Source organism: Hibiscus syriacus, unplaced genomic scaffold (assembly GCF_006381635.1).
Source record: "Hibiscus syriacus cultivar Baekdansim isolate YM2019G1 unplaced genomic scaffold, ASM638163v2 tig00110821_pilon, whole genome shotgun sequence".
Taxonomy (NCBI): Eukaryota; Viridiplantae; Streptophyta; class Magnoliopsida; order Malvales; family Malvaceae; genus Hibiscus; species Hibiscus syriacus.
In genome coordinates, this window is record NW_024062877.1 from 170,342 (window position 1) to 182,526 (window position 12,185).

Consider the following 12,185-nt stretch of genomic DNA (forward strand, 5'->3'; position numbering starts at 1 on the left):
GCCAATTTCAACTTCACAATGAAGGATATTGGACTTCAGACAACGCAAGTTCAACTTCATGACGAAGGGACCGCTGCTTGTCAACAACAACTTCTCAATTTCAGAGCCAATTTCAACTTCACAACGAAGGATATTGGACTTCAGACAACGCAAGTTCAACTTCACGACGAAGGGACCGCTGCTTGTCAACAACAACTTCCCAATCTCAGAGCCAATTTCAACTTCACAACGAAGGATATTGGACTCAGACAACGCAAGTTCAACTTCACGACGAAGGGACCGCTGCTTGTCAACAACAACTTCCCAATCTAAGAGCCAATTTCAACTTCACAACGAAGGATATTGGACTCCAGACAATGCAAGTTCAACTTCACGACGAAGGGACCGCTGCTTGTCAACAAAACTTCATTCAAGAGCAATTTCAACTTCACAACGAAGGATATTGGACTCGAGACAACGCAAGTTCAACTTCACACGAAGGGACCGCTGGTTGTCAACAAAATTTCCAGAACCAATTTCAACTTCACGAAGGAGGATATTGGACTTGGAACAATGCTACTTACTTGGATTTCAACTTCACGACGAAGGATATCCAACTCAAAGAAGGATTATCTGCCATCAAAATTGTCGAGTTCGACTCCATTCAGCTCGATGACACATCAATCGCACTACTTTCCGGTTGCAGTCGAGGTTTTCAAGTCGAGAAGAGGACCTGGGTTAGCCGTGCCTTAGTGACAAACAACCATTTTCAAACAGCATAGCTTAAGTCAAGAAAAAGCTATCTGTCATTGAAGATTTCTGAGTTCGATTCCGATCCAAGGTCTTTAAACCGAGAAGAAGACCGAAGGGTAACGGGAAGCCACGTACCGATTCAAATTCCGAACTACAGCTTTAATTTCATATCATTTCAAGATGAACTCGACTTCACGATGGAGGAGTCATCCGTAACTCAATTCGACAGGGAGTTATTGAAACATCAGAGTTAATTTTCAACTCCACTGAACGAAAAGTGTGTCTTTTAATCTTTGCCCTATCCCCGTTACACGACTATGGGCAAAGAGGGGCAGCTGTCAACACACATTTTTCGTCCTACTAGGATTCAAACTCCTAAAAATAGGATAGAATTTTAGGATTCAAACTCCTAAAAATAGGATAAAATTTTGCTAGGATTCAAACTCCTAAAAATAGGATAGAGTTCTACTATTATTTAAATTCCTAAAGATAGGATCCACAAGCACTATAAATAGCCATTGTAACTCACCATTGTAAGACACGATTTACACACAAAACACATAGGAAGGCACGGAAAATACAAAGGCAAAGTTGTTGTAAACGATTCGAAAAGGAAATAAAAGGTAGCATCTTTTTTTACATTGGTTCGTTCATTTCTCGCATGTGCACGTTATTTTTCTTGAGATTTGGTTCGAATAACCCAAAACGTGGGTTGCGCCGATGACTAAAAAAGGGTGGGATTTCGAAGTTTCGAACCTAGATCCACCCCCGAGGCGTGTTCATTTTTTAAAATATTTAATTCTCCCCCCTAAATCATTTTTTTCCTACTTTATTATTCTTGTTATATATGCATATTACTTTCTATTAATTTTATTATATATGTATATATGTTTTTTTATTATTTATTATATATATATATATATATATATATATATATATATTATATATCCTATTTTGCATGTATATATACGTATATTACTTTTGATTTTCTTTTTTTATTATTATTTTACTTATATATATATATATATATGCTTTTACTTTTTTATATATTTTACTCATTTATTTATCTATTTTTATATTTATCCTATATTTTATGTTTTTATATTCTTTTACTTGTTTTATTTATTTGCATTATCATTTTATTTTTATTTAGTTGTTTGTTGTGCATATATTAGTGTTATTGTTTTTTATTTTATATATTCTATTCATTTTATATTTACTTTATTTCTTACTTAATCTCCTTATTTTATTTGTTTTACTTTATTTATCATTTATTCATCTCTTCTAACCCATATTTTGACTTTTAAAGGGTATATTTGTAAATCCGTCAAAGGTAAGTAATTTTGGATCATTATTTTATCTTTTAATTTAACTTGTTATTTTTCTTAATTAAGACAACTGGAAATTACGTAGTACCGAAAGGGCGGTTCAAGAGTGCTAATCCTTCCTTGACCGTAACCGACTCCCGAGCCCGACATATTTCTGGTAAGACGCAGATCAGGTAAGAAATAGGGTATCCGATCAACCCATTTATCTTTAAATAAATGATCGGTGGCGACTCCAATCCACATTTTTCAAGTCGAAGCCCAATTTCGGGGCCCAACCGAAAGGCGGTTGCGACACATCAGTTTCAAAACTCATGCTTCTTTCACAATATACATGTACACGTACAAATATATTCATAAAATTAATATAAAAAGAAGAGTATGGTTGTAATTATTTCTAAATATATAAAAGGTAATTATAATATAATATCATATTATGTGAGAAGTTTTTCACCATAAATCTAAATTCGACATAATCTTATCTTTCAAAAAAAACTCGTCATGATCTAACCTGAATGTTAATTTAGCTATTTTGTTGATCTATTTCAACTTTGGCCCCTTGGGTTAGTTCCTTATATGGATATATGCTCGCAAAATACATGTCACAATTGAGTTGTGATAAAGCTAGTTTGCTAACATATCGTTCTTATTATATAATTTTTATATTAATGTTGATGATGTTTATTCTTTACCATAGATATTAGTATTTATTTGTATCTATAATTTTTCTTCGAGATGTTTGATTAGGTTTTAAACCCTTTCATCATATGGTTTATTTTTATTTTTTTAGTGATTAGTTTATGTACTTTGATAGTATCGAGAGAAATGAATATATAATGCGACTAATTTACTCTAATTTTTATAATTTACTTTTTTATTTTATTATATTTTTATATGAAATCAAATTAACGGTTAATATCCTTAATATTATTAATTAAGAAAATGGAACGTTGAAATTTTGGTTCTTCTCACTCTAGGACGACAATTATCCCATGGGACATGTTATTCCTCCCTTCTTCGACACGTGCGCCTTCCCATCTTTAAAACCAGGCGGACCAATGTCATGTTAATAACGTTGTAAGAAAATGAACATGCTGAACCATTTTATGGACAAAACTAACCAATCCAAGACCAACACCTATTTAAAGACTTTACCCAATTCATCCTTCCAATTTTAGTAAAAATGGCCCTCGCCTATTACTTAATTTCTTTTCCCACCGAAGTTTGTAAGCTTTTAAATTTCATTTTTTGCCTGCTCCATTAATAACCCCAACAAAGTTCTGTAGCTCACCATTTCTTTGGTACGTGTAATGAGAACAACATGAATCGTTGTACAATTTTCATTATACGAGATAAAGATGTTGAGCTCCTTAAATTGTTGCAAGTGGGAAGCACCCATCACCATTTTTATTCTTTTCTTTCTTTGATATACATTTTATTTTGTTCTTATTAAAAGTTTGAGATGATTATAAAATATAATCTATTCATAATTTTATTAATCTATTAACAGTATACATCTTAAAAATGTAATTATTCGAACTCGAGTCATCTAGAAAGAATAATATTTTCATTTATCAATAATTTTATAAAAGAATTAGTCAAAAATAAGTTGCTTAGTAGAGGTTTATAACGATCAACTTAAATTCTAAAGTTTGATGATTATAGTTAGTGGGAAGGGAGGAAAGTTAGGTTTAGCCCTCCTTTCTTTTGCCCTATTTGTCGGGTCTCCTATGAAATTGCACCTCTTTACGCTTTTTAGAACTTGGTGGATTTCTTAGTCCCCACGTCTTAACGTGCTTATAATTTTTTATCCAATTAAAAGAATTAATCTTTTTAGATGTTATAAAAATAAATTTAGTTTTTTATATTTGTTTTTGTATTAAACTAAATTTTATTATTATTTTAGATAAATTTGATTTTCAAATTATAAAATATATTTTTTAATATTGATGTGACATTATTTATTTTATGACATCAATAAATAATTTAAAAATAAAAATATTTAAAATTTAAAAAAAAATTATACAAGATGTATCTGGACTGTTAGATGAGTTTTCATGTCAATGATATCAAAATTTAAACATTTTAACTAATTTTTCCGTTAAAGAATCACGAATGACCCTGAAGAATTAAATTTAACTCAAGAAAATGAAGACTAAAATGACAAAACATTAATATTAATTTAATTTTATAAATAAAAAATAGTTTTAATTCATTTATACACATTTATACTAATAAATAAATCTGCATAAGTATAATTATCTTTTTTAAAAAGATAAATTGCTTAGCCTTCACCTAATCGGATAATGCACAAATCTCTTTCACATAATATTATAAAATATTATAACAATTATTATTATTATTATTATTATTATTATTATTATAAAAAGATTCTTTTTGTGCTACCTTGTAACCATCACATCCACTGATTTTCGTAGCATTCTTTGTTTCTTCGGACCACTCTATGATGGATAATCACCACTCACCTAACTAAAAGAGAATTTTATTTAATGTTTCTTTGAAGAAAGTTCAAACTTAAGAAAGGTCATTAATAATCTTAAATATTGACATTTGGACCACCTTTGTAATTAAAACTTACTTTTTTATTCAATTTTTTAATGTTACGTTGTCCTCTTCAAAAATCATTTTTATTAATATTTTATATACTTCTTAACATAAATGAACTCAAATCTCAACATTTACAATTTATTTTTTTAATAAATATTTTCTAATAAAAATAAATAATAAAAACTGCATTCTAATTCTTTTTTTCCTCTATTGATCATGGTTAATCACTATAATATATATTTTATTTACTAAAAAAAGTAGTCACATAAACTAGAATTCAAAAGTAGTATTGAAATCTTGTTGATTTCTTGATCTGGGATGGACGTATGATTTTATGTTAAGATGAATTTTAGACAAGACAATTTATAAAATTTTAAATGTATAAAAATATATTATTAATAAAAAATATAAAAAATATTTAAAATATATAATAATCTGAAATTTTTAAAGACGATTGTACCGCTCGTTTCCCTCAATCAATCTTTGCTGTCGACTACTAACCATGTTCTCAAGCCTCAATGATGGGGATTTAGTGCTTGTTACTTATGAAACGCCAACACTCAACCACCCTTATCCATAGATTTAATTATTTTTATGCTTGCAAATTGCTTAGGGATTGATTCATACATCATTAATAGATTTTTATGTTTTTTTAATTAATAGTAATCAAATTAATTATTTGATGATTATTTATGGCACAACTCATATTTTTTTGGGTTTCTCAGCTAGTTCTCAAGGCTTATCTCTTACTAATCCGATAGACCCGTGTCGTATACTTAATTTTGGTGGGTGAATCTCCTAGCGATAATTTTCTGCATACACAAATATTTGAACTCAAGACTTATTTAAATGATATCAAACTACTTACCACTTGAATAAACTCTATTGAACACAACCCATATTTTGAAACCCAAAATGTCACTCTACAATTTTTTGGTTCAATTTAATACTTACACATTTTTACCAATAATTATTATATTTGAAATAAAAAAACTATATCGCATAAATTTCAAAATGATTTAATACTTAACGTTGTTTTCCTTGCATTACTATTATAAGTTAAAATTGATGCTTTTGGTCATTTTCTTCCCCCATTTCAACATCACATGGGATGATTCTTAAATGCTACGTTCTCCCTTCAACTATACTATACATCAAAGAGTCTATTTGAATGATTTTTTAGATGCAAATTTATTTACGGAATTCAAATGTATGGCTTACTTTTTTATGATATGACTCTGTGTTGAAGAATTATGGATTATTCAAAGTAGTTGAATATATATATATATTTTCTTCTTCCAACTTGCTTTACCGATGTGTCAAGAAAGTTGACAAACCTTAACCACTAGTCTTCTTTGGTTCCAAATTTCAAATTCCATGAAAGGGAATTCTCTCTCTTCACTTTTCAACGAATTCAACATCGGAGGACAAGTCGCCGATCATTTTGGAATTTGGAGTGAAAGCAATGCCTCACCAAAACATTAATCAAACAACCACCTTAAATTATAAATGATGCGTTCCCATACTTTGTCAACACCGAGGCTTTAGATGTTGAGTATTTGGGTTCAAATCTCATCATTACATCATGTATAGATTTTCAGCTCAAAATTATTGTAGTTTAAGTGCGAGTTATATTTAGATATATTTCAATTATCAATTTGTTCATTTATGCATTGTAATGGTTGATTCTGGTTATAGTTATATAAATATTTTTATTATATTATATCGAATAATTTTGACTATAATCACATAGATTTATCATGTTAAACCATAAATATAAAATATTATATGTAAATGAATTCATTATTCGAGATTGTCTTGAAGGTTTTGTTCTTATAAAAAAACAAGTTTTCTCATATTGTAGAATATTTTGATGGGGATGATGAAAAATACAATGTAACTTGTTTTCTGATGATCAATATCTCTTTGATCATTAAAATATTTCTAAATATTTATAATTTGACTCTCATTAAATTATAAATACAACTTTTAGTATCTACATTATTTTTATGATACTTTACTACATAAAACATTTAAAACATAATTAACTATTTAATTATGTATCATACTTTATAATAACATTATATATATACATACCGAATGTACCTTCTCCCAAACTTAAATATGTTGCACATTCTTATAACTGAGGGAAAATAAATTCCAAAAGAAAGGTACATTCGGCCATTTGTTTATGACTTGATTTCATATTGCTTAACTTATTTGCCATAAATTTGAAGCATGCAAGGAATTAAAGAAACAAATTTCATCCAAATGATTAAGGTCAAAACTTTTAACTGAGGTGATTACAAGGTATATCCTACATATGTAGCTTACCCGAATTTAGAATTTCTAGAGAGAACAACATCTTCTTTAACTATTAAGGCCACTTAATATGTTCTTTTAACAATCTATAATTAAACGTATATGTCTTGGTGATGATTTATAAACCCAAATTTATAACACCATATATATTTTTTAAATTAGTTGTTAAACTTTAAAACATTTTAATTGAGTCCTTGAAATATTACTATTGTATCAATTATATCCCTGTGTTGGCCTAATTGTCAATTCAATCGTTAAATGCCTATTCAAATACTTAAGTCCCACTATATGTAAGAACTATAGAATCTGAAGTTTGAGACTAATTATGTGTAATTGTGTTTGTACTTCTAATTGTACTCGTAGCACTTTAAAAGTCATAAATACAGCAAATCGAATTATAAATACATATATATCTACCATCACAAGAGATCTGAATTTAATGTGTTAAAGAAACAAAACTAAAAATTAAATTTAGAGAATATTTAAATTTTAATTATATGAATTAAGTGTTATACAAATCCAAGTAATTAAAAGTTACACGTCAATAAAAAAAAGTTCATTCACAAATAATAATAAGTGCAGTCCTACGGGGAACTGCAAACTTTTTTTTGTGGGTCACCAAATTGTGGGTGATTTCTTATAACATGTCTGAAAGTTAAAATGGGTGCATAATTAATTAGGGTTGATTCAGAATTCCATAAGACGCCAAAATTCCTCAGCAGCCAAACAAATGTTTATGGGATTACCACTTGATGTCTCTCACTTGGAACAATGAAATCCAACATTATCATTCTCTGTTGCCACATACACCACACTTGTTCTTGTAATTTAAGAATGGTGAAGAACATAATTAGGACTGGTTTGTTTCAATGAATTCGGCTTTTTAAACGAACTCGTTGGCCCAAAGTTGTCCAATTAAGGAACACCACAACTACTTTTTTTCCCCTAAAATCATTGTCTATTTTGTTTTTCTTACCACTTTTGCTTTCATTGGAATGCTGAATTTTCTGACTCATTTTTCAAACATTCAATTAAAACTTTAAATTATGTGTAACTTCAAAAGCAATGGCAAAAAAGGCAATGGGTCCAGTGGTGTTAGCTGAGAAATGTGGGACTCGACCAACTTCTTTGGGGGTCTAATTTTGTTTCTTGTTTTATATGGAACATGTATACTACTTAAAACTGTCCCTCTTTTACAGGTAATTTCGTTTCTTTACTCCATCAAAGTGTCTACTTTGTTGTTTGTATAAAGTGAAATTACTACATGGAAAATACTTTTTACGCTCTATTTCAATCTAAAAAATATATATTTCTTGACACCTATAGGATGTTTCATTATGTAGAATAATGGGATACAAATTCGAAATTATCTGAATTTAATAATCTTATTCTATTAAGTCAAATCTAAATTTAATTTAATTTAATCAAACTCAATTATAAAACGTTAATATCTTTATGGGTTGTGTTACATTAATTTGTAGGTAAAAGTAAAAAAGCAAATTGGGTAATAAAACTTTTGTTGATAAATATCCCATTTGTTGCATTCAAAGGGTAAGAAGTCAAATAACATGAGCACCTAAAGTTTGATGATAATAATGAAATGAGCTCACACTTTGACATTTATAATTTGTGTTTTCTGGTTTGGCTTTTCATTAACTAAGTTACTTTCTAAGGATTCATATGTCAACTAAAGTGTAGATATGAAAGGAAATCATCCACAATATACCCCTAACGTAAGCTAACAGTTAGGTGAAGTAAAATCATCATCTAATAAGCTTTTCATCTCAATGGATACGAGAGCTTCAGGCATGTTTGGTGAGGGGAAAAGAGATGCTTATCTTTTCACCGGCTTCACGGTTTTTGTTAACAATGTCAGTAAAAGGATTCACGTCTCCACTCTTAAGGCATCGTTTCAGGTCTATGGTGAGGTTTTGGATGTGTTCATTGCGTATAAGAACCGAAAAAGACAATATGTTGGATCAACGTTTGCGTTTGTTAGGTTCAGAAGCAAATCTGAAGTAAATAATGTTGTTTTTAGAGCGGATGGTAGGGTGATGGACGGGTTCAAGATCATAGTGTTCCATGATAAAACGTCTGGCAGCCCAAGGATGAGGGTAGATGTTGATAGAAGGGTTCAAAAGGTTTGGAAGCCAGCTTTTAGGGATGCTAGGAGTTTCAAAGAAGTGCTTGGAGGTGTTCAGGTTGCTGGGGGTAAGACTTGTGAGAATTTTGATGGTCTTCAGGAGGGGTTCTATAGAAGTTATGATGTTGTTGTACATGTTAATTTTGCCGAAGATGGGGGAGCCAGATCTTCTACAGTTGCCGAGGCTACATACAAGAATATTTTTATCCCTAAGAAGGAGTTACCATGGAGAAAATCTTGTTTAGTTGGCAAAATTAAAAACAAGTTTAATGAATATATTATCCAAACAACATTTAGAGCAGAAGGTCTGGATGTGAAGGTTAGCATCTGGCATGATCTGATGTTGGTTATCCAATTTAGTAATGAATCCGATCGTCTGGCTTGTTGGTCAAAAAGAGAAGATTGGATTCGTTCATGGTTTGATGAGTTGGAATTATTGGAAGGTCATGAGAACAGAGTTAAAATTAAAGTATGGGTCTCTCTGAAGGATGTTCCCCTTTATATCTGGAGTGAAAAGTTTTTCAACGATATTGGAAGCATGTGGGGTAGAGTTCTTCTGATAGACAAAGAAACTATTAATCGAGATAGGTTTGATGTAGCAAGAGTGTTGTTAGAAGTTCAATCCGAATCTTTCATCCCTGAGAAAATCTTTATAATTTTCAATGGATGCTTTTATTATATTAAAATTCTTACTGAAGTGCAGGAATAAGCTAGAGCTTTCATTGATGGTACTATAGTGGGGGTGGAGAGTGTTGTGTGGATGTCGAATAAGAAACATGTTCTCCATTATTCGAGTATGAGCGTGCTATAGGCGTTGGTACCAAGGGAGGTTCGTATGGGCAGGAGCATAATGCTTTGGTTAGCCAGAGGTGCGATTATAATAATGATTTTTTGATAGGTGGGTCAGTTCATACAGAAACCAACATGGAACTGGAAGGTGTGGGTGCCTCTGATGAAGGATTGCTCGATGTTCCCATTATTTCTAATATTGGGCCACCCGAACAATATGCTTATGATGAGAACGTTGGGCTTATAGCTATTAACATGGAATCGGATTTCATTTGGGAGACCCAATTGATTTCTAATATCTCAAGGCTTTTAGATGTCCCAATTGATGAGGTGTCTTCCTTACGAGTGATGGATGAGTTTTATTCTACTGATCATTGTGGTATTACAATTGTAAATCCTCTCAATATGATCAAAGAACCTATAAATTCGTGTAGGGATATTTTACCAAAACCAACTTCGATTGGGGTGAATCAGACCAGCCTTAATTTCCTCAAGATTAAGCAAGGTGAATAGGAAAAAACAGGGAGTCAAGGGTCGAGCTAAAGGGAAGATTGTTAGTAGCAGAGGGAAACAAAATAGATTAAAAGTTGGGAATCATGGTGGTGGCAAGAAGAGCACAACCATTGAAGCGGATGAGGCCCTAGCTGTTGCAGAAGCTTTGGGAGTGGAATTATCAGGTCCGAGAGGGGTTGTGCTGAAGAGATTGGAAGCGATTGAGGAATTGGGTTAGTCTATTTTTGTTGTGCGCACTGCATGCGTCTATCTTTGTGGGTGTTTCAAGCTTATGGTAAATAATATATATGTTTTATCTTGGAACGTACGTGGTTTAAGGAAACTTGAAAAAATAAGAGATGCTCATAGGGTAATCGTTACGAGTAAAGTTAATTTGATCTTGTTACAGGATACTAAAGTGACTGAGTTAAGTGGGTTTCGACGAAGAAGATTAATAGGGAATTTCGCTAAGGAAGTAGTTTTTGCTCATGCTGAAGGGGCATCGGGCGGGCTGATTTTAATGTGGGACAGGGATTTGTTTGACGTTAGTAGTATATCCATTCATATGAGAGTGATAGCTCTTAAAGGGAGATTGGTTTCGACTAACAGGGAGATTGAGATTATCAATATTTACGGGCCGAATGTGCAAGGGGATAGAAGATAATTTTTTGAGCTTTTGAAGTATATTATTTCTAATTGGAGTATTCTGATCATAGTAGAGGTGATTTTAATTTTGTTAGGTGGAAGTCTGAAAGAATAGGGGCTCAGGATTATGCACCTACGTCGAGGATTTTTGAAGAGTTAATTCATGATTGTGATCTGATTGAGGTACCTAATCATGGTAGCTTGTTCACCTGGTTCAGGGGTAGTTGGAATGCAGTAGCTAGTAGGCTCGACAGATTCCTGATCTCTACTGAAATTTTCAGTATGTGCCCCAGTTTGGTTCAATGCTCACTACCTAGGGGATTATCAAACCACAATCTGATTGTTTTGAAAGAGAAGATGTCAAGCAAGTGTAATAGACCGTTTAAATGGTTCAATTATTGGGCGGAAGACTTTACTTTGGTAAAAAAAATTAGTGATTTATGTGTGGTTATAGGTATAAACAATTTGTTGTTGTTGGCTAAGAATGCGACCAAGATCAGAGAGAGAGAATTTAGAGAGTTGAATCTTGACTCCGAGGAAGAGATTGGTAAAAAGATTGATTCGTTAGAAGAGAGATGGTTGTCGGATCCTTGTAATTCTCAGTTACAGGCAGAGATTTCCTCGTTGAAGGCTAGATTGTGGGATATTGCTAGGAAGGAAGAACGTTATTGGTTACAAAAATCTAGGCTAAGGTGGTTCAAACAAGGCGACAAAAATACAAAATTTTTCCATCTCTCAGCCGTTTCTAGAGGTCTAAAAAGTCAGATTTATAAGCTGAAGTTTCAGAATTCGCTTTACAAAAATCAGGCCGGAATTCAACAAGCTTTTGTCAATTATTTTTCTACTGGTTATAATGAGGTGAAGACAATCCCATTGAATAAATTTGACATCCCTCTAAAGAGATTAAATGTTGCCACCAAAAGGTTCATTGAGAGTCATTTTTCGGAAGAGGAGGTTTGGTTGGTCATTAAGTCATCCGATGGTTCAAGAGCGCCTGGTCTGGACAGATTCAACTTAGACTTTTTAAAGAAATTTTGGCAGTATATTAAAGGAGAAGTTATGATTTTTTTGGAGGATTTTTATTTGGGCAGAGTATAAGAGATCTCTTTTAACAAATCTTTCATTGCGCTTATTCCAAATAAAGCTGATACTATTTCCCCGGATGATTT

At 31.8% G+C, this 12,185-nt stretch overlaps 1 protein-coding gene across 1 annotated transcript in view; it reads right to left on the bottom strand.

Annotated features, from left to right (window-relative positions):
- Positions 1-12,185, bottom strand: part of LOC120142298 (cytokinin riboside 5'-monophosphate phosphoribohydrolase LOG1-like) — a 32,366-nt gene that overhangs the window by 12,767 nt on the left and 7,414 nt on the right. Inside the window, exon 2 of the mRNA XM_039157030.1 lies at positions 7,512-7,523. The gene's annotated coding sequence lies outside the window, so the exon portion shown is untranslated. The remainder of the gene's footprint in view (positions 1-7,511; positions 7,524-12,185) is intronic.